This window comes from Falco punctatus (assembly GCF_963210335.1).
Source record: "Falco punctatus genome assembly, chromosome: 3".
NCBI lineage: Eukaryota > Metazoa > Chordata > Aves > Falconiformes > Falconidae > Falco > Falco punctatus.
In genome coordinates, this window is record NC_137582.1 from 4,371,922 (window position 1) to 4,394,340 (window position 22,419).

The following is a 22,419-nucleotide window of genomic DNA, read 5'->3' on the forward strand; positions in this document are numbered from 1 at the left end:
CCCTGAGTCTTCTCTAGACTAAACAATCCCAGGTCCCTCAGCCACTCCTCATAAGACTTTTCTCTAGACCCTTCACCAGCTTCATTGCCCAGCTCTGGACACGCTCCAGCACCTCAATGTCTGTCTTGCAGTGAGGGGCCCAAAACTGAACACAGGATTCAAGGTGCAGCCTCATCAGTGCCCAGTACAGAGGGACAATCACTGCCCTGGTCCTGCTGGCCACACGGTTTTGGATACAGGCCACAATGTCACTGGCCTTCTTGGCCACCTGGGCACACTGCTGGCTCATGTTCAGCCAATCATCACCAGCACCCCCAGGTCCTTTTCTGCTGTGCAGCTTTCCAGCCACCCTTCTGCAAGCCCATAGCGCTGTGTGGGGTTGGTGTGACCCAGGTGCAGGACCCGGCACTGAGCCTTGTTGAACCTCATACAACTGGCCTTGGCCCATCGGTGCAGCCTGTCCAGGTCCCTCTGCAGAGCCTGCCTGCCCTCAAGCAGATCAACACTCCTGCCCAACTTGGTGTCACCTGCAATCTTCCTGAGGGTGCACTCGATCCCTTTGTCTATATTGTTGATAAAGATATTAAACAGAACTGTCCCCAATACTGAGCTCTGGGAAACACCACCTGTGACCAGCCACCAGCTGGATGTAACTCCATTCACCACCACTCCTGTGCTGTCCAGCCAGCTTTTAACCCAGCATAGAGTACCCCCACCCAAGGCATGAGCAGCCAGTGTCTCCAGGAGAATGCTGTGGAAGATGGTTTCAAAGACTTTACTAAGATCCAAGCAGACAACATCCACAGCCTTTCCCTCATCCACTTGGTGGGTCATCTTGTCATAGAAGGAGATCAGGTTGGTTAAGCAGGACCTGCCTTTCATAAACCCATGTTGGCTGGGCCTGATCCCCCGGTTCTGCATACACAACATGATGCCACTCAGACTGATCTGCTCTATAACCTCCCCTGTCACTGAGGTCAGGCTGACAGGCCTTTAGCTCCCTGGATCCTCCTTCCTGCCCTTCCCGTAGATGGGTGTCACACTGGCTAACCTCCAGTCTGCTGGGACCTCTCCAGTTTGTCAGGACTGCTGATAAATGATGCAGAGTGGCTTGGTGAACTCCTCTGCTAGCTGCCTCAGTACCCTTGGGTGGATCCCATGCTCCCCATAGACTTGTGTGTGTGTTTAAGTGCTGTAACAGGTCAATAACTATCTTCTTTTGGAGTATGGGGGCTTCATTCTGCTCCTTGTCCCTGTCTTCCAGCTCAGAGCTGGGTTCCCTGAGAACAACTGGTCTTACTATTAAAGACTGAGGCAAAGAAGGCATTAAGTACCTCAGCCTTTTCCTCATCCTTTGTGACCATGTTCCCCACCACATCCAATAAAGGATGGAGATATTCTTGGCCCTTCTTTGCTTTCTAATGTATTTATAAAAACATTTTTTGTTACAGTGGCCGGCCTGAGTTCTAGCCAGGCTTTTGCCTTTCAAATCTTCACCATGAATAACCTTATGACATCCTTACAGTTCTTCAGAGTTGCCTGCCCTTTCTTCCAAAGGTGATAAACTCTCTTTTTTTTTCATCTGGGTTCCGGCCAAAGCTCTCTATTCAGTCAGGCTGATCTTTTTGTTTCTTTTTTATTTTTTTAATTTATATATAGTAGGTACCCAATTAACACCTGTATTAGTTAAATGTCCAGCATTGATTTTAAGTAAGTAGGTACATTAGCAATCATAAGGATTTAAGTGTAAATACGAAAGGTAATCTTTGTAAACAGTTCTCATGTCATACCCAATACAGAAAGTTCAGTGAAACACTGAAGTCACTGCTGTTAGAATGAATAACCTTATAACTCAAACATATAGTCAGTACCCAAACATATTGTACGAAATATAACAGCTGCCAATGCAAAAGTCAGAAATACAGTCAGAAGAGTTGATCCAGCGTGGTTCATGCTGACTCTTGGCTGCTGATTAAAGTCAGTTGAAGACAGAGCCCACCTCTGCTGCTGGGCACCTCACTGCCAAGGACTCATGGACATGTTAGAAGACACAGGCAGAGCAGGCTCTTGACTGACTGCTGCACTGCTATTCTGAGTTCCTGAATTTACATGTTTAAAGGTCTCATTTCAAATGGGACTGTTCATTGCACTTGCTGGATCCTGGAATGCTCTAGCTATACCATCCTGTTTGGGCTCACATGGAGTGGCAGAGTGGTTCAGTCCTGATGTGTTTGATGGTCCAGAATCAGTCTTCCCAAATGAAGTGACTTCTGCCTTGAAGCTAATTTGACTGGCGAGTTCTTTAGCCTCTTTGTCTGCCTGGCTTGATACACTTGCAGATGTTAGTAGTAAAAGGGCCATCTATGAACATGTGCTACCACAGAAGTCTTGTGACCTTTTCACCAAAGCTCTTCTTCCTTCTGGTGTATAATCTAGAGATCCTATTGCTTCTTCACCTTTCATTGGCATAAACCAAATAATGGCTAGTAAAGCTGTACTTTTACTCCATGAAGGCTGCCATGTGTCAGGATGATGCCCTGAGATGCTTAAAGCAATTTTCTTCCCCACTTCAAACCTGCCATTCGCCATCAGCAAAATAATGCTGGGTGGTTTCATGGGATATTCAGGTGGCAGTACTATTCACCCGCGAAAAATCCCTCCATCAAAATCTGAATCTGTAAATCTAAGAGTAAAATGCCATTCAAAATTATTATCCTCCAAAAGCTGTGCATCATAACGATCTGTAGGAACCTTCAGTTCTGCAGCTTCTTTCATCAAACATTTGACAGATGGGCTTTTGAGGTTATACGGGGCCTCCACTCACTCACTCGCTTGCTCCCTCCGTAGTGTCTCTGTCTTCTTAGAGTTCAGAGTGTCCCTCAACCTAAGCACAGCAAATACTACATCTACACATCCATAATGAATTTAATTCACAAGGAGCAATTTCTCAAGCGGAGGACTCAATCTGTCTTGCAGGTCTAGGAGGGTATTTACCCAGGGCTCCTGATGTTCTCAACACAAAGAGAAAGGATTCCAGTATGAATTACACTTGGCTATCCCTGTACCCTGCCACTGATTCCTCACTTGGAAGTTCACTTAGCTAAGGTTTTAGATGGCCCTTGAGCTTAATGGAAAAATGTGGTGATTGCTTTCATACAGATTCCACCTATGGAGGCTAAAGGGAACCTCATTACTAAATTTTAAACCTGTAACCATATAATTCTTGGTAGTCACCTTTTAAGCTTTCAAAAGCAGAACAGGATGGAGTCGGCAACATAATAGGGCAGAGCGTGCTTAGTATTAGTATATAGGTTCTCCTGAAGTACATAGGTAGTTCAAGGTCCATAGTACATAGGTAGTCCTCTTTAACATTTTCACCAGTAGATAATACAGTCTTTGCAAAGGAGGTCACTGTCACCTTCCCACACAGAAAGGACCTTCTCAGACCTTGCTGCTTGGCCCTGTGCTGGAGATGCTGTCTGTTCATAAGGAGAAGGCTGCTGACAGGTTGGGATAAAGTTTTCCACTGGCAAAAGCATCTTTCCCTGCACTCCTTTGGGGAGTTCTTGTTTGGCAGAAACAACAACACAGCCCTGTCATTTGGTACTTTCAAAAATCTAAGTAGTGCTTCCTCACAGAAGCTCTTTATTAGCCAGAGATAAAATATCATCTTTAGCAATGAGGGATGACAAATTAATTGCATTAATATTTGCAAGTGTCTGGAATATTTAAACGGCTTTATATGTTCAAGTAAATTAATATTTGTTATGAACTGGAAGAAGAGACAAATGCCACCACAGGCCAGGGCATTATACAGCCTCGCTCCTTCCTCACAGACAAACATGTTCTTCATTTGAGAGGTAAATACCCAAGCGGATGTGCACGCAGCGTGCAGGTGGCTGGTGGTGCTCATCACTGGAGATTTTCCTTTCGTACTGAATGGGATGCTTCAATGCCAAGGACAGGGAGATGTTAAGGAGAAACAGGGTTTGGTTTGGTTTAGTTTGTTTTGGGTTTTTTTTTTTTGTTTTTGTTGTTGTTGTTGTTGTTGTTGTTGTTTCTTTTTCAATGTATTTAATACAGGAAGCCAATGTGAGCCGTTGAAGGGGGTGAAGCAGTCAAGTGCAGGACAGTTGAATTTTTTTACAGAAGATGGTGGACTTCGGTACTGGAATAAGAAGTGGGAGAGCCTGCACTGAGAAGGCCACAGAAGAAGCAAAGATAGCTCTGCAAAGGTGGGGCACAGAGCTGCAGAGGGAGTGGGGAGATTTACAGGTGGATGAGCAAAGCTGAGAGGAACCTGAAGGCGGTGACAAACATGTTTGACAGCAGAGGGAGCAGCGGCCAGAGCCAGTGCAGGTCCTTAGGGAGGAGAGAGAGCTGTGAGCACACACTGACCTGATGTTAGCTCTCTGCGAAGCCCCTGGCAGGAGGAAGACATACAATCAGCCTTCCATTTCACCTCTGCAGACATTGTTTTTCCCACCTGCATCATGGCAGAAATTAATATTCCCTTTTGGCTGAGGAACCGAAGGTTTGACTGCCGGATGGTGCTACAGGAGTGCCAAGTGAGTGGCTATGAACTAAGCGTGTGCGTTTGTTTTGTGGCTGACAGTTTCCCAGGGCAAGGCAGAGGAGAGGGGGCTGGGCGAGGTGTGGAATGCAGAGCACAGCAGACCCATTTTCACACCAGACCAAGGTTGCTGCCAAGTTGTGCTGACTGCTACCCCCAGGAGAGTGTGCCAGATGCCCAGGGACATGGGGATGTAGCACCCTCCTTGCCCTTCCCCAGGAGTCCCTCACTCCAGTAACCCTGTACTTCCCAGGGATCCTCCACCTGCCCTGGACACTGGAGGACACACACAGCTTGAAAAGAGGCATGATGGAGGGTTCATAAATCGGGGTGAGGAGCCAGAGGGTTTGTCTTCCTTGCCAGGAAACCTTTTCAGTGACTTAAAACACCGTTTGAAGAGCCATAGGGCATAACCCTCTCACAGGGCTCTCCACTCAAAGGGTTTGGTGCATCAGATACTTCTTTTGGCCCGTAGCAGACCCCTGTGGTGCCCGATGGGAATAACAATTTAAGTAATTGTAATATTGTGAGACAATCAGAGAGACTGAAAACAGATTGTGGATGCACTGCACCTGTGGGAAAGGCTCCTCAGTGGACCACAGACTTCCAGTATCTTCTGTATATGAGGGCCCAGCATCTCCCCTCCTGGACTGCAGTACTTCTAGAGTTTTCTGAGCCCAGTACTTCTGACCAGGGAAACCCTATGGCTTCTGGACTGTTCCTCTCCATCCTCCTCCCACCTGTGCACAGGATGCCCTGCCACCAGACCAGGGCACTGTGGGGAGAAATCTGTGCTTCCCAAGTGCTTTCCAGCAAAGCAGAGAAGCTGCAATTATTTAGATTTGTATGGCATTAAGGACAGCTTTAGGCACCTTTGCCACCTATTAGAAACAGACCTGAGATGGAGCAGAGCAGCCTCTGCAGTGGGAAAGTGGCTCACTCAGAAAGCCCAGGGCTGTGGGGACATGGGAGGGAGGGGGAGGGGGAACAGACGAAAACTCATCTTACAGAAAGGTAAAAACCTGAATCAATAACCTTCCCTCCCCACTCCCAGTCAATATTTCCCGCCCTGAAGACATCACCTGACATTATGCAGCTTCTTTTTTCAAGCTCTTCAGTGAATTCCCGGCTTCTGCCTGCCTCTTAACAGGAATCTCAGCAGCTTTCAGACCCAGAGGGCTTTGCTTTGTGGCAGAGAGTCAGCTCTGGAAGACAAGCTAATTCCCAACAGCACCTGCCGAAAGAGTATGTCGGCAGCCGTTACACTTTTCTTCAGCAAGCAATCTCACCATGCTTTTGCTGCTGCCAGCAGGCTGCACTCCCAGCCACGTGGAGATTTATAGCAGGGCTCAGATAAACGGAGAGGAGCACCTGTATCGTCTACATGAAAACACGCAAACGCAGAGTGTGGGTTACGAGGTGAGGGGGAAAGGTCTTATTCAGCAAGACAGAAAGGTCGGTTTGGGAAGTAAATAAAATGTTGGCACTTCCCCTTGTACATACAGTGAGGGAGGGGGAGGACTGTTTCCACCTGTGATTGTGGTTTCCAGAACCGATGGTAAAAGACTCTCGGGAAGTGTAATTACACAAGTGTATTTAATAAGCAGAAGTCTCATCAGGTAAAAGGAAGTCTTTAAATAAAAAGTAATGGGAAATGGCAGGACACGGTGCTTGGAGCCCCTCTGACTGTGGTTAAAAGTTTTTGTTGAATTTAGGTAGTGAGGTTCACACAAAAAAAAAAAAAAAAAAAAAAAAGAGAAAACCAAACCAGTCAGACTCTGAGGAACCAGAGAATCTATGTAGAAATAGATATTTCTGCAAATCCCTTTCATTACAGATCAAGGCATGGCAGGTATGACCTATGCTTTCTGAAAGATAAGATGCAATTTGCAATGCAGGCAGGCTTGGGACCTGAAAAGACTTAACGATCTCTAGCTGTTGGTCCAAGACAAACCAAATCCCCGCAGGAGCCACTGGAGGAAGAACGCTGTCAAGATGACCAGTGCTTCCTTTGAAGTCCAAGAGCAGGTTCTTTTATAACTGTAGACTGACAACCCAAGAACAGGATTAATTTTTTAAACCAGGCTACAGAGGGGGGAAATAATTAAGCGTTTATTCCTAGAAGCAAGACTTTTACAAGTTACCCAGTGACTTCACCAGGACCCATCATATGAGTAATCAGTACTCACATGATGGGTGTAAGCCCATCCAGCCCCTGGCTGGATAAAAAGCAAGTAAAATATAGCATTCATTACGGTGAAGAAACTGAGGTTAGTTTAATTAATTTTGTATCCAGTGAAAGGGCAAGAATACATCTCTTCTGGCAATTTCCCAAAAGCATCATCAGCAGGGTAGTAGTTTAAGAGATTCGTATGATAATATCTTAAAATATAAATAAAATGTTTAAGGATTTTAATGGAAATTAAGGCACAGCTAGGGACATGAATAAAGACTTTTGACTCTTGTTGACTTCAGTGAGTTGCTAATGCTCAGCACCCAGACCTTGGTGTGTGACGGGATCACACCCTCCAAAGGCAAAAGCCAATAAGTAAATTGTCAGATGAGTAGACACACTAATGATTACCTCATATTAATGTAGTTAATAGTGAAGCTATTAGCAAAAATGCTCAGAATGTCTTAGTCTGGCACTTTTAAAGGGAATCCTTGGAGCCAGGCACCAAAGTGCTTTGTAGATTAGAAGGATTTGGCTCATAGAAAATAAAGCTAAACTAATACATAATCCACCCCTCCTCCCTTAAGGTAAGATTAGGTACATTTTAGTCATTCCCACCTGGTATTTGTCTACCCTGTTCTTAAAAACTTGGTAATGGACCCCCCCCACCTTCCCCAGTTCTTCATTATCTTTACTGTTACAAAACTTTTTCCTGATCTAAATCTCCTTTGATAGGATTTAAACCCTCTGTTTCTTGCCCTCTGCACCCTGGGGATGGAGAGTAGTAGATTCTGTTACTTTCTGCAGCAAAAGTCATTCCTGTTTTCAGACTCCTTTCTTCCAAGTTGAGAAATCCCAATTCCTTGCATCATTTTTTTGTTGCCACTGTCCCAAAAGGCAACATTGTCACTTAAAGGAGTCTGGCCATTTTTAGACACAATTTTTTTTTTTTTTTTTTTTTTTTTTTGAGGATCAGTGGTAAATGAAGAGTAGTAGGAATGGATTGGTCTACATCTTTATGACTTGGTTCCAGTCTCCACTCTGACCCCATTGACCTCCACAGGATTTGACCACAGAGTGTTGCCCTGTTGCTCCTCACTTGTTTGCTGTTCTGCTGTCCTTCTTAACCTCACACGCCAGTGCCACCATGCCTGGGCACTGTCGATTCAAATCTAGTGAACTTCCAGCACTGCAGAGCTGCTGCTGCTCCCCTTGTTTGTTGCTGTTGCATCTGTCCTAGCTCAACCCTTAAAGCAAATATCAACAATAAGGTTGGGCAGATTTGGGGCTGGGCTCAGCGCTTGCCTGCTGGGCACTATCTGATCTCCAGTATTTGATCACTTAGCAACACAAAGCAAACGGGTATTACTGGTGCACAATCAAACCTGATTTAACCATTGCACAGTGAATTGCTAACAAAAGTGTTCTGCTGACAGAATGAGACTTTGTTCATCACTAATTGCATTTCTCACAAGGATTGGTGAAGGTTCAGCTATAAAGAAACTCGCATTATTTCAGCTTTTTCTTTATTCTGTTTTATGTGACCTATTTTCTCATTCTTTTTCCTTCCCTTTTTGCATGTTTCTACCAGAAGATTTTAATCTATGGAGGTGAGACTCTGAAAAACTTCAGCTGCAAAGAAGATTTAAATAAACCCCAGAATCCTTTAAATTTATGAAAAGATAACAATGTTTTGAAATTCCGCAAAGCTTCAGAGCTAGTAGTCTGTATTTTACAAGCTAACCATGTCTCTGTAAGCAAATTTACAGCCATACTTGCCTGCCTGATTTGCTGCTATGATGAGGTTAATAAAAATACCACCCAAGGTAGAATGGGAATTCTAGCAAGAAAAAAAATCAGACCCTTTATATTGCCCTGTGTGGGCCTACTGAAGCGCTGATATTTTTAATTACCTTCACCTAGGTTGACCTGATTCATTATCGTTAGCTCAGAAGAAGCATGTGACGTCATCAGTGACTCTTCAGGAGCAAGAGAACAGGCAACCTTTACTAATACATGTAATTTTTAGACTCTGAGGACCCAGTACCAATAGTCTTCTTCAGTGCTGACACTCCTAAGCCAACCACAACCTCCCTCGTGCTGCACCATGCATACACTAACAGACTGCCCTGTGCAGCTCTGGTGTGCCAGAAGGTTGTTGCTCTCACAGTTGTGACAAGGGACAGGATGGGTTGACTGGACCCCCTGAGCTGTTTGACAAAGCCCATTCCCAGTGCCTGGGGACACGCGCTCACACATGTTGGATTTCTTCTTGGCACAGCAAGACCTAAAGATCCCAAATGAAAACAAAGTTCCATTGAGCCAGACACTGTATGGTCACCCAGGACAAGATGAAGTCTCCCCCAGATCGGCAAAAGGAACAGTTAATGTATATGTTTTGTTACAGGGAACTGACATATAGCCCAGAGCAGCAGAGGGATTCTAAGAACTATTGCTACCATAAACCTACCCTTTCAAGGGTGTTCCCCTTCCCTGTCCAATCTATGAAGTGACTGAGGACATTTCCCCCACCTCTCTGGTCTGCAGCCCACACCAATGGCTAAGGGAGTTGCTCCTACAGTGGGGAGAGAAGAGCAGTGGTTCTTGACCGTGTCTTTTCTTTGATGAGACTCAGACAATTACAGGTGAGGGACAGAGCCCAGACACTATCACGCTGCTACTGATTCTGCTTTAGTTGTTGGGTCTGTGCTTACCAACCTGGTAGCATGGAGCAGAGACTTCTGACTAACTCCAGGAAGCATCATCCGGCACAATTTATTGCCTTGGGGCTAGCACTGATGTGGCCAGCCTCCACAGTAGGGCTAATGGCTATGCAAATGAGGTAGTAATATGAAGGAATTAGTTTTCTTTTATGAATTATTGGTATAAAGAGACTCTTACGCTGCTGAGGACCTGAGATGAGAACGAGAAGCACGATGACATCTCCTCTTTTGTTGCCCAAGGGTGCTACGTCTGCATGCCCAGCACTCACACTGCTGTTTCTGCAATGAAAGCACAACCCTGGACTGTCATTTGCCAGCAGCTGTCCTATATGGATATGCTTGGCTTGATCACTTGTACAGTCAGCCTAAGAATAGCTTCCTCTCTAACATCTGATTTCTCTTAAAGGATAAAAATAAAACAATCAGAGCCTGGATATAAAAGAGCAAACTGCTGAACACTGCACTGCATGCATCTATGTTTAATGAAGGAAAATTTCACTTTACAAGGGGCACGAGTTATTTGTGTCAACCATATTTGGCCTCGAGATCAGTATCTAAGCTGCCATTTCTTGGTCTGACAGCTAAATGACTTTTCATATTAGAGAGCGCTTCAGTGCTCTGATCACCCTTGGCAGTTCAACTTTTATCATGACCCCAGTGGGACTGCAACCCATGACTCTCCCAGCTAATGCCTGGGAAGGATGCAGACGCCACCGCAGCCAGGGTCACATCCAGCCAGCTTTTTGGAGGCAGGCACCCGTCTGTGCATGGATTGCACCACGTGCTTGACCTCGGTGGCAAACAGACCTTGCTTGGCTGGTGTTAGGTGTAGCTTGAGAGTCCTGGGGCCGTATCAGGCAGCCTAAGGAAGGTGTTTTGCTTAGACATACAAAGCCGTGATGTTTCTGTCCAAGAGCAGCGTGGACAGCCCAGTTTAGGCTTCCCAGTCAGTCCCTGCACTGCCAGTGGAGACAAGTAGTCGCAGTACTTAGCCCAGATGACTTGAATATAGGCTATAAATAGCACTTGGTCCCTTGCCTTCTCCTCTCCCTGTTTGCACTTTGCATTTAGTAAGCAGTATTCTCATATTGAATCCTCATAGGGCATCTGTGGTGCACAGTACCACTTATAAAACAGAATATTTTTTTTTCCCTTTTCAGAAACAAACAAACAAAAAAATCCTAAAAAAACCCAAACCAATGAGAAATCAAATGTGATCAGCATTTTGCCCAGGATAATCAAACTGAAATATTCAGTAAGCAAGGAGGAAATGCTGAAATCAAGACAACATTTTATTGTTAGAGGGGTTTTTTGCCACAGACAACAGACCTGTCTCTGCTGTGCCAGACCACCTGTCACCTTAATAAGATACTTCTCCTGACTCAAAAATAGCATGGAGCATGCTGAAGCCAGGTACGAATTACCACATAGGTTGAACAACACGATTAAAGCCAAACCTTCAACCAATTGCTGAGGGCTGCAGGGCAAAAATCCGAGTGTTCGAGGCAGGGGGTGTCAGTGCCAGGCTCCTGACAAAACCTGGTCCTGCGATGCACTCTGTGACAGAAATGACGTCAGAAGTGGGTAAGAGCCTTAAAGGAGAACCAGCAGTGCAAGTCAGTGATACACGGCAGTCCAGCATCAGTTCAAGCTGTCACGCTATGGGATGGGTTTGTAAATGTATTTGTCCTCAGATTATAGGAGTAGGGAACATGATACTTCGGGATCTGATGCTCAAGACTTTTTGTCATCAGCAAGAGGTCCTAACACCTCTGACACCTTGCAATCAAGCTACTCTTTGTCTCATCAAACCACAAGAAAGGCACTTCTAATCTTACCATCTCCTCAGGCTAAATCTTCTACACATTTGGCACAAATACTTGAGCAAAACCAACAAGAATGTCTGAGGGTGGGAGAAGGGAATTGTCATCATCTTCACTTCATGCCCAAGACACTGAGCCACCAGCGAGCAATCTGACAGATGTCACATGAAGGGTTTGGGCCAACACTGGGACCTGGGTGCACTCCTCCTGGTCCCCATTCTGATGCTCTCAACAAGGGTCTGGTCGCCCCCCTTGAAACAGGTTATCTGACAGCTGAGCTTAGCTTGATTTTGGCTAGTAATTCCTCCCCCCTTCTTTCAATTTCTCTCTTCTTAATTACATTTGATTTTTCTTCAGAAGAGAATTCTTTCCTATGGTCATATTTTTATGGGAATTTTAATGAGTCACTTGGCATGACATTAATCACTGAAGATTTAAGTGTCTTCAAATTGTATTTTCCTTCCTCTTGAATGCCAGCCACACATTTTTGTTTACAGTGAAATGCTAGGAAAAAAAATAATCCTTCAGCCTATTTTCCTCAGTGCTAATTGGGGGTTTATTACTGCTTCATTTGCTTACAATTGAATCAAACAAAAACCTCCATCCCTTTTTCATGGTGCTGCTAATTGAATTGAGTGGGTTATAATGATATTACTGTATATATATAAACGAACATTTTAAAAGTAAATAAATGAACATTAAAAATATGTCTCTAAGGACAGAGACTAAGTAGTCGACTGCATACTTTTCTGAAGCACTCAGATTAATACAGAAATCAGTCAAAGAAAGTACTGCTGGAAGGGCCCGAGGATGGGATTTTCCAGAGAACCAAGAGGAATGGAGTGCCTATTTGCAAGGGAATTCTGTTGGGATTTTGGCACGTAATTTCCATGAATCTCAGGGAACACTGCAGACCTGGGTGCCTGCTGGATGCAGCACTGCAGTTGACATTACAGCTGTCTTGATTTGAACAGTAACAGAAAGCATCACAAGCTTTAGCTGACCAGTTTAACACTTCTCATTAGTTATAAACTCAGGATTTGTTTTGTGAAAATTGTTATTTGAAACAACCAAGGTTGCCAAAACCCATTTGTCATATCTGGTGATCATTTGTGGAGAGTGTTTTATATGGTTCTTATCAATGTAGCCCCCAAAAAGCATCTTGCTTCTTCATCTACATCAAGATTAAGCATTAATGTTGATCTCCCAAGTTTCCCTCTAGATTTTTTTTGGGTCATATTTCTTTTGATCTGTAAAGTTTTTCTTTAACCTAATGTGTTTTAAAGAAAACAATCTTTCCAAATTCATGGTGATCATTTTTGTCTCGTTTAATCCCTGCCTAACTCTAGTGTCGATCAGATTATGTTACACAGATATTTTAGGGCAGGCATCTGATGAAGACATCACCTTGTTACGAATGAGAAATTGTGCCCATGTTCAGCTTTCCATTTTATATAGCACTTCTTGGAGTAAACTTATTTTATTAATCGTAAGTGCACTGCAGCTATGTCATGGACAGTTAGTGCCAAAGTCTGCCCTTATATAATCTCCTTTTAACTCCCAAGAACTTCAGGAATGGCAGGAGAAATACTTGATTTATACAAGCACACACATTTAACAGAAGAGGAATGTGACACCTGACAAAAAGTCAAGGAAACAAAAAATCATGAATGGGCTGGAGAAAATGAATTGGAAATATTTATTTTCTATTTCTTGTCATACAAGGATTAAAAACACCAGCTGTAATGCTCAGGCAGTAGATTTAAAACAAACAAGTGAAACTACTTTTTTCAGAAAGCTCATAACCAAACTGCAGACTTATTGCCACAGGACAGAACTGTACCTAAAAGTGGAAAACTGTCCATGTGGGGTTTATACACGTTTATAGAAGATATGTGAATCTGCTAAGTACAATGGTTTTAAAGTCTTTGACTCAGTCAGGTTATTGACTCTTAGCCACAAGGAGGGAAAGACTCCCTTGGCATTCACTATGTTTGAAATACCCTTCCTCTGAACCTCTCTGGGGCCACGAACCAGGCAGCCCTTTGCTGTGGTTGTTCTTCTCTGTGCTCTCATGTAGTCTTTATCCTTAAACACAACAGATGAAGGGCACTCTCTTGAAGTTTATTTAAATGCAGAGGTTCTAGGTCAGTAGCTATTTAATCCTGGCCTCATGAGACATTAAGTGCTGGGTTGGGGTTTTAGGGTGGTGTGGGTTTTTTTACTTTGAACGGTGTAGCATATTTGTCAAAATGCACCTTGAATATAAATGGAAAAAAGTCATGTTAAATAAATTACAAGAGGATTAGCTTCATTGAGTCTGTTTGTAATTTACTATGGAATTGCTAGTAGAGCAAATCTGTTGGTGACACTTTATATTTCACTGGAACAGCAATCTAAATAAGATGCAATACAGTATATTGAATTTTTATGTACTTACCTGTAGTTGCATAATAAAGCATAAGTTATGACACGAGTGTGCTTATGTACAGTAGTTAATAGTCACTCATGTCAATTTTAATAACATGCTGCATAGAAAGATGCTGCCTAAGTGTTTTTAAAAATAATGTATGCTTAACTCAATCTTTGTATATTAAACCCCAGAAGCTTGACACTAACTTATTGCAAGGCCCTTTTTCCTTGGGTATATACAGAAGTTGTTGTTTAGCTATTGTATGGCTGCTCATCATAAGTGCAATGCTATAGGCATTAAGATTTTTTTATACTTGTGTTGAAACGTTTATTTAAAAGCAACTACATATGTCTGTATTTCAGAGCAGTTCTGAGAGGAAATACAGTTATGCCACAGGATAAAGGCTGGCACGTCCCTTGCTCCTGCTTTCATACCATCTGACTGTAGGCACCTAAACACCTCTGCTTAGGGAGCAACTGTGCTGAGGTCCCTCTGTTGACAGTGGTAAGAGCTGGAGGCACCAGCTGGTTCACACCTCAGATGGACTGAATTGCCTGTAGAAGGTGCTTCGTTGTCCCTGTTGACTGAGTGAAGCCAGGGAAACTGGGGAGGAGTAGATATGGGGCCACTACACACCCAAGGCTTTGCTTCCAACTATATGCACTGTTTTCCCAAATCTACCCCTGGAAGAGAGGAGAAGACCAGACCTTACCTGGAGGAGCAGGTTTGTCTGGCCTTGAAACCCCCTCCAGGGTTTGCTTGTTGCAGTCAGTGGCATTAATGTAAAGGTTCCTGCTTTAGAGCACCACAGGTCTAGCAACTGCTGATGAGCTAACCTAATAAGAACTAGGTTCTCTGCATGAGCTTTCACTGGATCATGTAGACATACCTTTAGTTAAAAGCTTGGTTATTTCAGGAAAACCAGGATAGCATTCCCCCTTTTTTTCAATGTCAGGATCATTTCTGCAAGGCAAAAGAGTAAGTTCATCTGCATAAGCAGACATGACTGAAAAACTGTGGGCAGCAACTTTATTCAGCACAAGCGTGACTTTTTCAAAAGGCTACCTTTCAAAGTAGAGTCATGCTATTAAAATCCCCTGCACTTCTGAAAAAAAGAAGCAAATTTTGTGTAAGTGAAAAAGACCTCCTGAGGAGGCCATAAGCATATCCATTGCGGTAAAGGGCATAGCGAGGTATATCGACTGGGAGCAAGTTAATGAAGTTCAAACTGGAAATATAATACAAGGTTCAATGGTTCCATTAAGTATTTCGAGTACTTAACTAGTGTGCTGTCCAGTAGTAAATTAATGCTATGTCTTTTTGACATTGTGCATTGGGTTCAGCCATGTGTTATGAGGATGAGATGAGGGAACCACTGAGTAAGGGTCCATGTGATCATAACAGCCCTTTTCTGGCCTGAGGTGCAAGCCATTCAGTTTAATGGCAAACCTCCTTGTGACTTCAGCAGGGAGGGCTAAGATTTCATGCTGCAAATTTATTTCTCTGACCAGTCACAAACCTTGACCAAAGCACAATCTTGTCTCCAGAGCCAATGAAGAGTGAACACAGCTATGAGTAAGTACTCAAGGGCAAAAATTTAACATGTGATTGATCAAGGGACACATAGCCAGGATGGATCCATCCCAGATGCTGAGATTGCTATTGCTTTGGGCTTCTGTTCACCAAAGCGTTGTGTTTACTCCTAAGGATGACGAATGAGTTGTGCTAGTGATATATAACATGGCACATACATTGCAAAGCCTTTACATTGCTCCAGCCTACTCTCATGGTAATAGTTTCACATGGCAGACAAAAAAAAAAACCCAAAACGCACAAAAAACTTTCTCGCACTTTTCTTCAGTTGGAGTTGCACAAAGCCAAAGCAGAGAGCTGGTGGCACAGGTGCTGCTGGTGGGGGGGCCCAGGCACCAGCTGAGCAACACTTGTGGTATTATTTTGAAGAAAAGATGCTACCTCATTCATCCTCACCTCCCTTTACTAAGGCTAAACAACTCGATTTTCACAGGCGCCGAGCCTCCTGGGCTCCCACAGACTTCAGCTGCAATGCCAACTGTGTCTCACTTCTGGGGCTGAGGGGTCACTTCACCATGCCACAAAACTGACTTTGGGCACCTGACTACACAGACTCTTTTCTTAGACTCTCTACAACTGAAAGTATCAGGCCATAACTCCTCAGTGCGCTCCTTTATTTCCCCTAACTGGTGCAAAATTCACCTGGGAATTAATCACCCCAGCCTCACTGTTAAGGAGACCACTGTAAGCTCCCTCGGAATATTTGTTTCCTCAAGCATGCAGCTCCAAGACAGTGAGTCGACCTTTTCCTAAAACCTCCGGCCAGGCCAGGGGACACAGGCACAGCTTGGTGTGACCTGGATTAAATCACAGTGAACAGACATGTCTTTTCATCTAACTTGACTTTTTTCCAGGAAATGACTGCATAGGAACACACAGTTTATTCAGCTGTCAGGAGCTGCTCAGAGCTGCTGCAGGTGGCTGGGCCCATGGGGTGCTGCTGCTGTTGGGCACCTCCTGGGTTTTGGTTGAATTCACAGAAGAAACCCATCTCCTTGTGAGTTCCCAGGTACCAGACACCTGCACGCAGACATAGCTGCCTTAATTTCTTTAATCATACCATAGCCAGAGAACAGTTCGTGATGGGAGGAACTGTTATAGGTATACATATAGAGTGTATCAAATTCAGTGTGATCTCATAAAGTCCCTCTGCTAAATATTACTTCCAGAAAAACAGTCCGCACCCCCCGAAGACCAAACTGAGGATGCCATTATAACTATCAGCTCACTGCCTCTTAGGGCCCTGTCACATTAAGCAACACAAAGTAGATAGATTAGGTGCTATGTTTAAATACAAGCTATATACAAATACAACAAAATCATTAGTAGCCAAGGCAACTAATTGTGATGGAACTTGTTGTTCATAACAAATACCAAAATAAGCTAAAGAAGGGAAGAAACAAAACAAAAAGAAAAAACAAAACAAAACCCAAAACCAACCCAACAAACCACAACCACAAAATACACTATTTAATAAAAGATACTTTTTTAATAGTACTTGGAGCGTCACGTTTCAACTGACACACAGACACACAAGCACATCTAAGGATATGTGGACAGCCACACTGTTCATGACAAGGGCCCAGCCAGCAGTGGCAGGACAGACCACAAAGGCTGTGCGCCCAGCTCATTCCCCGCACAGCATCGTCACGCTCCCACCAGTTCCCCGACGTGGGGAGTCCATCTGCACAGAAAACGTCCATTAGTAGATGCCTAGAGAACAGTAAGAACAAAGCAGGAATGTACACACTGTCCCTGTAACACACTAACAGTCTTTGATCCTTTTCAGCTGAAGGATCTGCTCCGCTCTCCCTCTCCCCTCCCTTACCCTTCCTCTCCCCTCCCCTCCCCCCCTTCCCTTCTCCTCTCCTCTCCTCTCCGCTCCCTTCACCTCCCCACTCCTACTTATTCTATTCCTCAAAATATTTTTCCCTTGAACCCATGCAGTTTTGCACCCAAGCACCCCTTCCAGGGAATTCCACAGAGCTCCTGTCATTCCATGGAGAATCATTTCCCACTGATTTCATTCTGTCTTCCACAATCCTCACCTCATGGCCCCTGTTCTTATGGGAAGAGACAGTGAGGGGTCAGTCAGTCCCTCTGTTATGTACCCTTTATAAGAAATTCTCTGCACTTTCATACATTTAAAATACTCACTGAGGATACGCGGGTGTGGATAGGGTTGACACATGGCTGATGTAAAGGAGGTTGTAGTGCACACTCAGACATGAAACTATCAGCAGTTGCTCACTGCCCTTAGCAAGGTACAGGCACGATACTTTGCTCTGAATCAGAACAAGGTGCTAAATGACTGCATGATGGGAAGGATGGTTCCATGTCTGAAAGGTTCCAGCTTCTGCACAATTAACATCTAAGTGGGATAACACATGGGTAGGAAAGTGGGCTGGAGGGTTTGTGGTACCAGGGAGGAGATGCATTCAAAAACCCAGGGATCTGCTGCCAGACTTGTGGCTGATTGCTGTAACTCTGTCGAGTCCCATTGGCCTCCTAAATCTCTTGGGTTTGAGTGGAAATACCTCCCAAATGTCCTGCACCAAGGAGCCAGAAGCCCAATTCCATTTGATATTATGCGAGTCCTTATGTATGGGTTTTTTAGCGCCAGTCCCACATGTACTGAAGGACAACACTGCACTAATATTAAACAGGAAAAAGCCTCCACAAATCCAGTTCCCTCAGAACTCACCTGCCTTGTCGTTTTATCTTCCTCCCAACAGACAGAAAACTGCTGCTGCCCCAGATGGGGATCTGATATGGAACCATTGTGAGCAGTGTGAATGTGAATGCCTGAAGTAATCTCTTTTTTTTTTCAACTGCTTTCAAGTCTGCTGCAGACCCAGCCACAACCACAGCTGAGAGTACTAGGCTTCCTCAAAAGCAAAAATAACAGAGGGAAGTCACCGCTGTTTGCAACCAGCAGAAAGGGCTCAATTTTCCTGTGGGAAATGGGATAGGAAGCCTCAGCTTACTGCACTCATGTCGCCTACCATTTACAGCTTAAAAGAAGACTGATTATTGTCCTGAGACTTTTTGATTCATTCAGACCCCAACCCCAGCTTTCACTGACCTCCTTCTCCCTTCCCATATATTTCCTTTTTGTTCCTTTACTCCTGGTCTGAACATGTGTTTCCTCAGATTTGGTGAGGACAGCTTTACACAGTATTTTCAGACACCGGTTTACCAGTGTTTGAAGAAATAGGGTCAGCACTGGGCTATGGTGAATTACAAAAACCCCTCTGACTAATATATCTTATAATGTGTTTGCCTTCCCAGGGCTGCATCAGACTGCTGGCCAGTAGCCCAGCCTCACTAGCCCAAGCCTTTTACGCTTCAGCAGGCACTCTTACTGTCTGATTCTTTCCTTTTTAGCTTCTACCTCTCACTTTTTCTCCTTAAAGTCTATACTGTACCTATAAATGCAGCTCCAAAGGTGAACGTGAAGCTAACGATCCTCACCTGAAGCAAGTGCATTTCTATATTTAGCAACAAACACTTCTGTTTTACTGCTGCAGATTCCTAGAGCCTTTTTAAAGAGCTGCACCTTCAAAGAGGTCTTCACAGAGCCGCTGAGCTAGAAAGCATTGAGGGGTGTGGGGGTGTGTGCCTACAAATCAGCGTTGTTAAGCCAATAATTCTTAAGCTTATAGCTGGAGGCAGAGCAGAAGGACATTTGCATGGTTAGCTCTGTTTCTTTCCTTTCTAGAAATTGAAGAGAAGGAACACAGGGTGAAAAATTAATGCCAGAGCTAAAAAAAACCCCAGCATCTGCCTGTAATAGCACTGTCTCTCTCTTTCCCATATATCCTTGTTCAAACAAGCACCGAGACACACCGCATGCCCATTGCAATGACTGATAGCTTAACGCCGCTGTCTGAGTCTTTTTTTTTTCCCAGAATAAACGTGAATAACCATACCCACCCTACTTAGAGCAATATAACTGCGTCCTATTGCCTTCCGCTTACCTAAAACTGCCCTTGACACTTCTACTGATGAGACCAGACCTCATATCTACTCCTGACTGATCTCACTGGTAACGCTGAATGAGCCCAGTCAAACCCTCCCAGGAGATGCTGTAGATATTGGACGAAGTCCTCTGAATGCATGCACTGGAGAGGACACTGTTTGGTGCTGTGCAAGCAGAGTTCTGAATCCTGCCCTTCCCAGTTTATTAATTTCAGTATGTTTTAATGATTTTATGGTCATCTATGGGGTGGGATCTGTGAAGTTATCTCATCTGATGTGAGTCCATGGAATTCTGGTATTCCATTATATATATATATAAAATATATATATATATTCTGCAGCATATTTACAGGACATGTCTAAACCACTATTAAACATATGTGACTGCTGCATCACGTAAGATGCAGGAAGAAAGTGAACGGATGAAGAAAGTGAGAATTACAAATATTAATATTTCTAGAGAAAAGCATTGTGTAGAAGTTTTTGATTGCTGGATGATTTTAATGAGGATAAACATCTGTATGCTGCCAATTATTTGCATAACTGTTACATGTGTGGGGCACAAAGAGCATGAACTGACTCTAAACTATCTGAAACTTAATTTTATACTTTTCAGTTAACAGTTAAAGAGAACAAAAAATAGATATTTTCAAGCAAACATTCTCTGAGGCTTCTGAAAGGTAGACAATTGCTCTTCAAGTATCACTTACCTTTTCTTTTTTCTAATTCTGCCATTCGATATCTGCACCTTTTTTATTCCTCTTTCTCTTGTCACCCCAAAGATAGCTGGATTTGAGCAGAATAAATATATTTGTATATGTCCCAGTGATGCATCATCTTTGACTAACTGGCCATTGATGTCAATGAGACCTTTACCTGAGTAAGGATTTCATGGGCATCCCAGGATCTGGTTCACAGCTGGCAGAGCACTCCAGGGGATTTGCAGGAAAGGAGCACTGCAACTGCAAAACCTGAGTTATTGGCTCAGACACCCCTTCCTCTAGGAAAAGAGTTTTTCCCTGGATATAAGAGCTCTGGGGAGATTTCAGGATTCTTGGTCTCATTTTTAGCTTTTGCCATAGTTAAAGTAAGGAGCTTACCACTGATGGTTTTAGAGAGGTTAGCACTGCTGCAACAGCAGCATGGGGCTGTCAGGAAGTAATAATGAGACTTATGCTGCCAAAAGCAGCCTTCTCCCAGCAGGAGAATGGCATATTTTGGGGGGCAGATGCCAGCAAACCAGCCCAGTCATGCCAATATCCCAGCCCACTTCCAGTTGTTGTCAAAGGTGATGGATCATTCGGGTGGCAACGGAGAATGGGGGCATGCCAGCCAGGTTAGTTGCATGGTACTTACTTTAAAGAAGTTATGATTCAAGTTTTTTTTTCATTTTCCCATCCTGTTTTGAGATGTAAGTCAATGGTTAGAGAAGACAGGAAAGATTTTCCTTGTTGTTGTATGGATGATTTGTGGGGTTTTTCTCTTAAAAGCTAAATTTGACCCCTAAACCAGAGACACCATTAAGCTTGATGGGCAAATGCTCCAAGCTGTCATGTCCTGTTGTTCAAGCATAGGAATTTGCTAGTACTTTCAAGCGCAGAAACATATGCGGAAGTGGGTGGAAGGGAAGTGCTTTGGGTGCACAGATGATTATTGAGATTGTTACATGATAGATGAGGTTATTTTCTCTGTGCTGTGTATGCAGTTCACAATGACTATCTCCATGAAGTGATGCGACACCCAGTCACTGCAAATAAAAGGAAAAGCCATTGCTTCTTGTCAGTCAGAAGATTCAATGGCCTTTTCACTCCGGAGAGAAAAACAAGGGATTGTTTATTCAACATTAATCTCTTTTTCCATGACTTGTAAAAGGTAAGGATCAAAACCTACAGTTCCTGGTTATAAGATAAAGTAAATGCTGGGTAGGGTTTTGGAGCCTACACACCTTTCTGATTCCAGTCCATACACGCTTAAATTACAAGGAGGGTTGGAGTTTTTTTCTTCTTTTTCTTTTTGCAAGACTTTTTTTTTTTTTTATTTCGATGCTGAATCTTACGTATTTTAAAAAGTGATTTGACAAGAATATAAAATGCTTTAATTGATTTGGTGCTAAATGGAAGGACACACATATACAGTGTTACCCAAACCCATAACAAGAGAGGGAAAAACTGAAAGAATTTTTTTCGCATCATATATCAAATTTTGAGTACCTTGTCCTTGACTTTGTTAAAACACTTTTTATCTTCTGTTACCTTACTTTTATGCTTGGAATGAGGCCATATTTCTGAAATTCATGTAGATAAAGTTATTGAGTATACTCAATGTGAATGGACAGTATAATAGCAAACTATAAAAGCAGAAGGTCTGTTTATATGAGTTATGTCATTGTACTTTTTCTGGAGGATACTACTAGGTCTAGACTATATTACACTACTGAATGTACTTGGGCCCACTCAAGGTTGTAGAGTCTTGTTCTCTTCCACCTTGTGTTACTGTTCCGTTGAGCTGGGTAGTGGCAATTCTACTCTGAGAGAAAGGGAACATAGCCTTTCAGAGAGCAGGGCTTAACGCACAAATATGCCAGCATACCAACATTTAAATCATACATATAGTTGAGTACAAATCCATTTGGCTGTAGGAAAATCCAACACATCTACCCAGGGCAAATCATGCCAGACTAACCTGATCACCTGTTACAACAAAATAACTTTTTCTGTCATCATGGGGAAAGCAGTGGATATTGTTTACCTGGATTTCAGCAATGCATTCAACACTGTTTCCCACAGCCTCTGCCTAGACAAACTGGTGAGATACAGACTGGGTGGGTGGTCTGCCAGATGGGTAGAAATTGTTAACAACCTGCACCCAGAAGGTGGTGATCAGTGTGTTTTTTTCAGACTGGCAGCCTGTCACATGTGGGGTCACCCAGGAATCAGTACTGGGCCCCACACTGTTCAACACCTCCAAATGATCTGGATGATCGGATTGACAGCAGCCTCACCAGGTTTGCTGATGGCACCAAGCTGGGTGGTGAGGTGGACATGTCAGAAGTGAAAGCCATCTATCTTACAGAGAGACCTGGGCAGGCTGGAACAGCGGGCGAGCAACAACTGTATGAAGTTTCACAAAGACAAGTGCAA

The 22,419-nt window shown here is 43.7% G+C and overlaps 1 protein-coding gene across 1 annotated transcript in view; it reads right to left on the bottom strand.

The window, feature by feature from the left end:
* The window catches only part of LOC308061349 (uncharacterized protein), a 78,148-nt gene that overhangs the window by 40,586 nt on the left and 15,143 nt on the right, over positions 1-22,419 (bottom strand). The window contains exon 1 of the mRNA XM_080381176.1: positions 1-22,419. This exon is cut by the window's left edge and continues 23,647 nt beyond it; it is cut by the window's right edge and continues 15,143 nt beyond it. The gene's annotated coding sequence lies outside the window, so the exon portion shown is untranslated.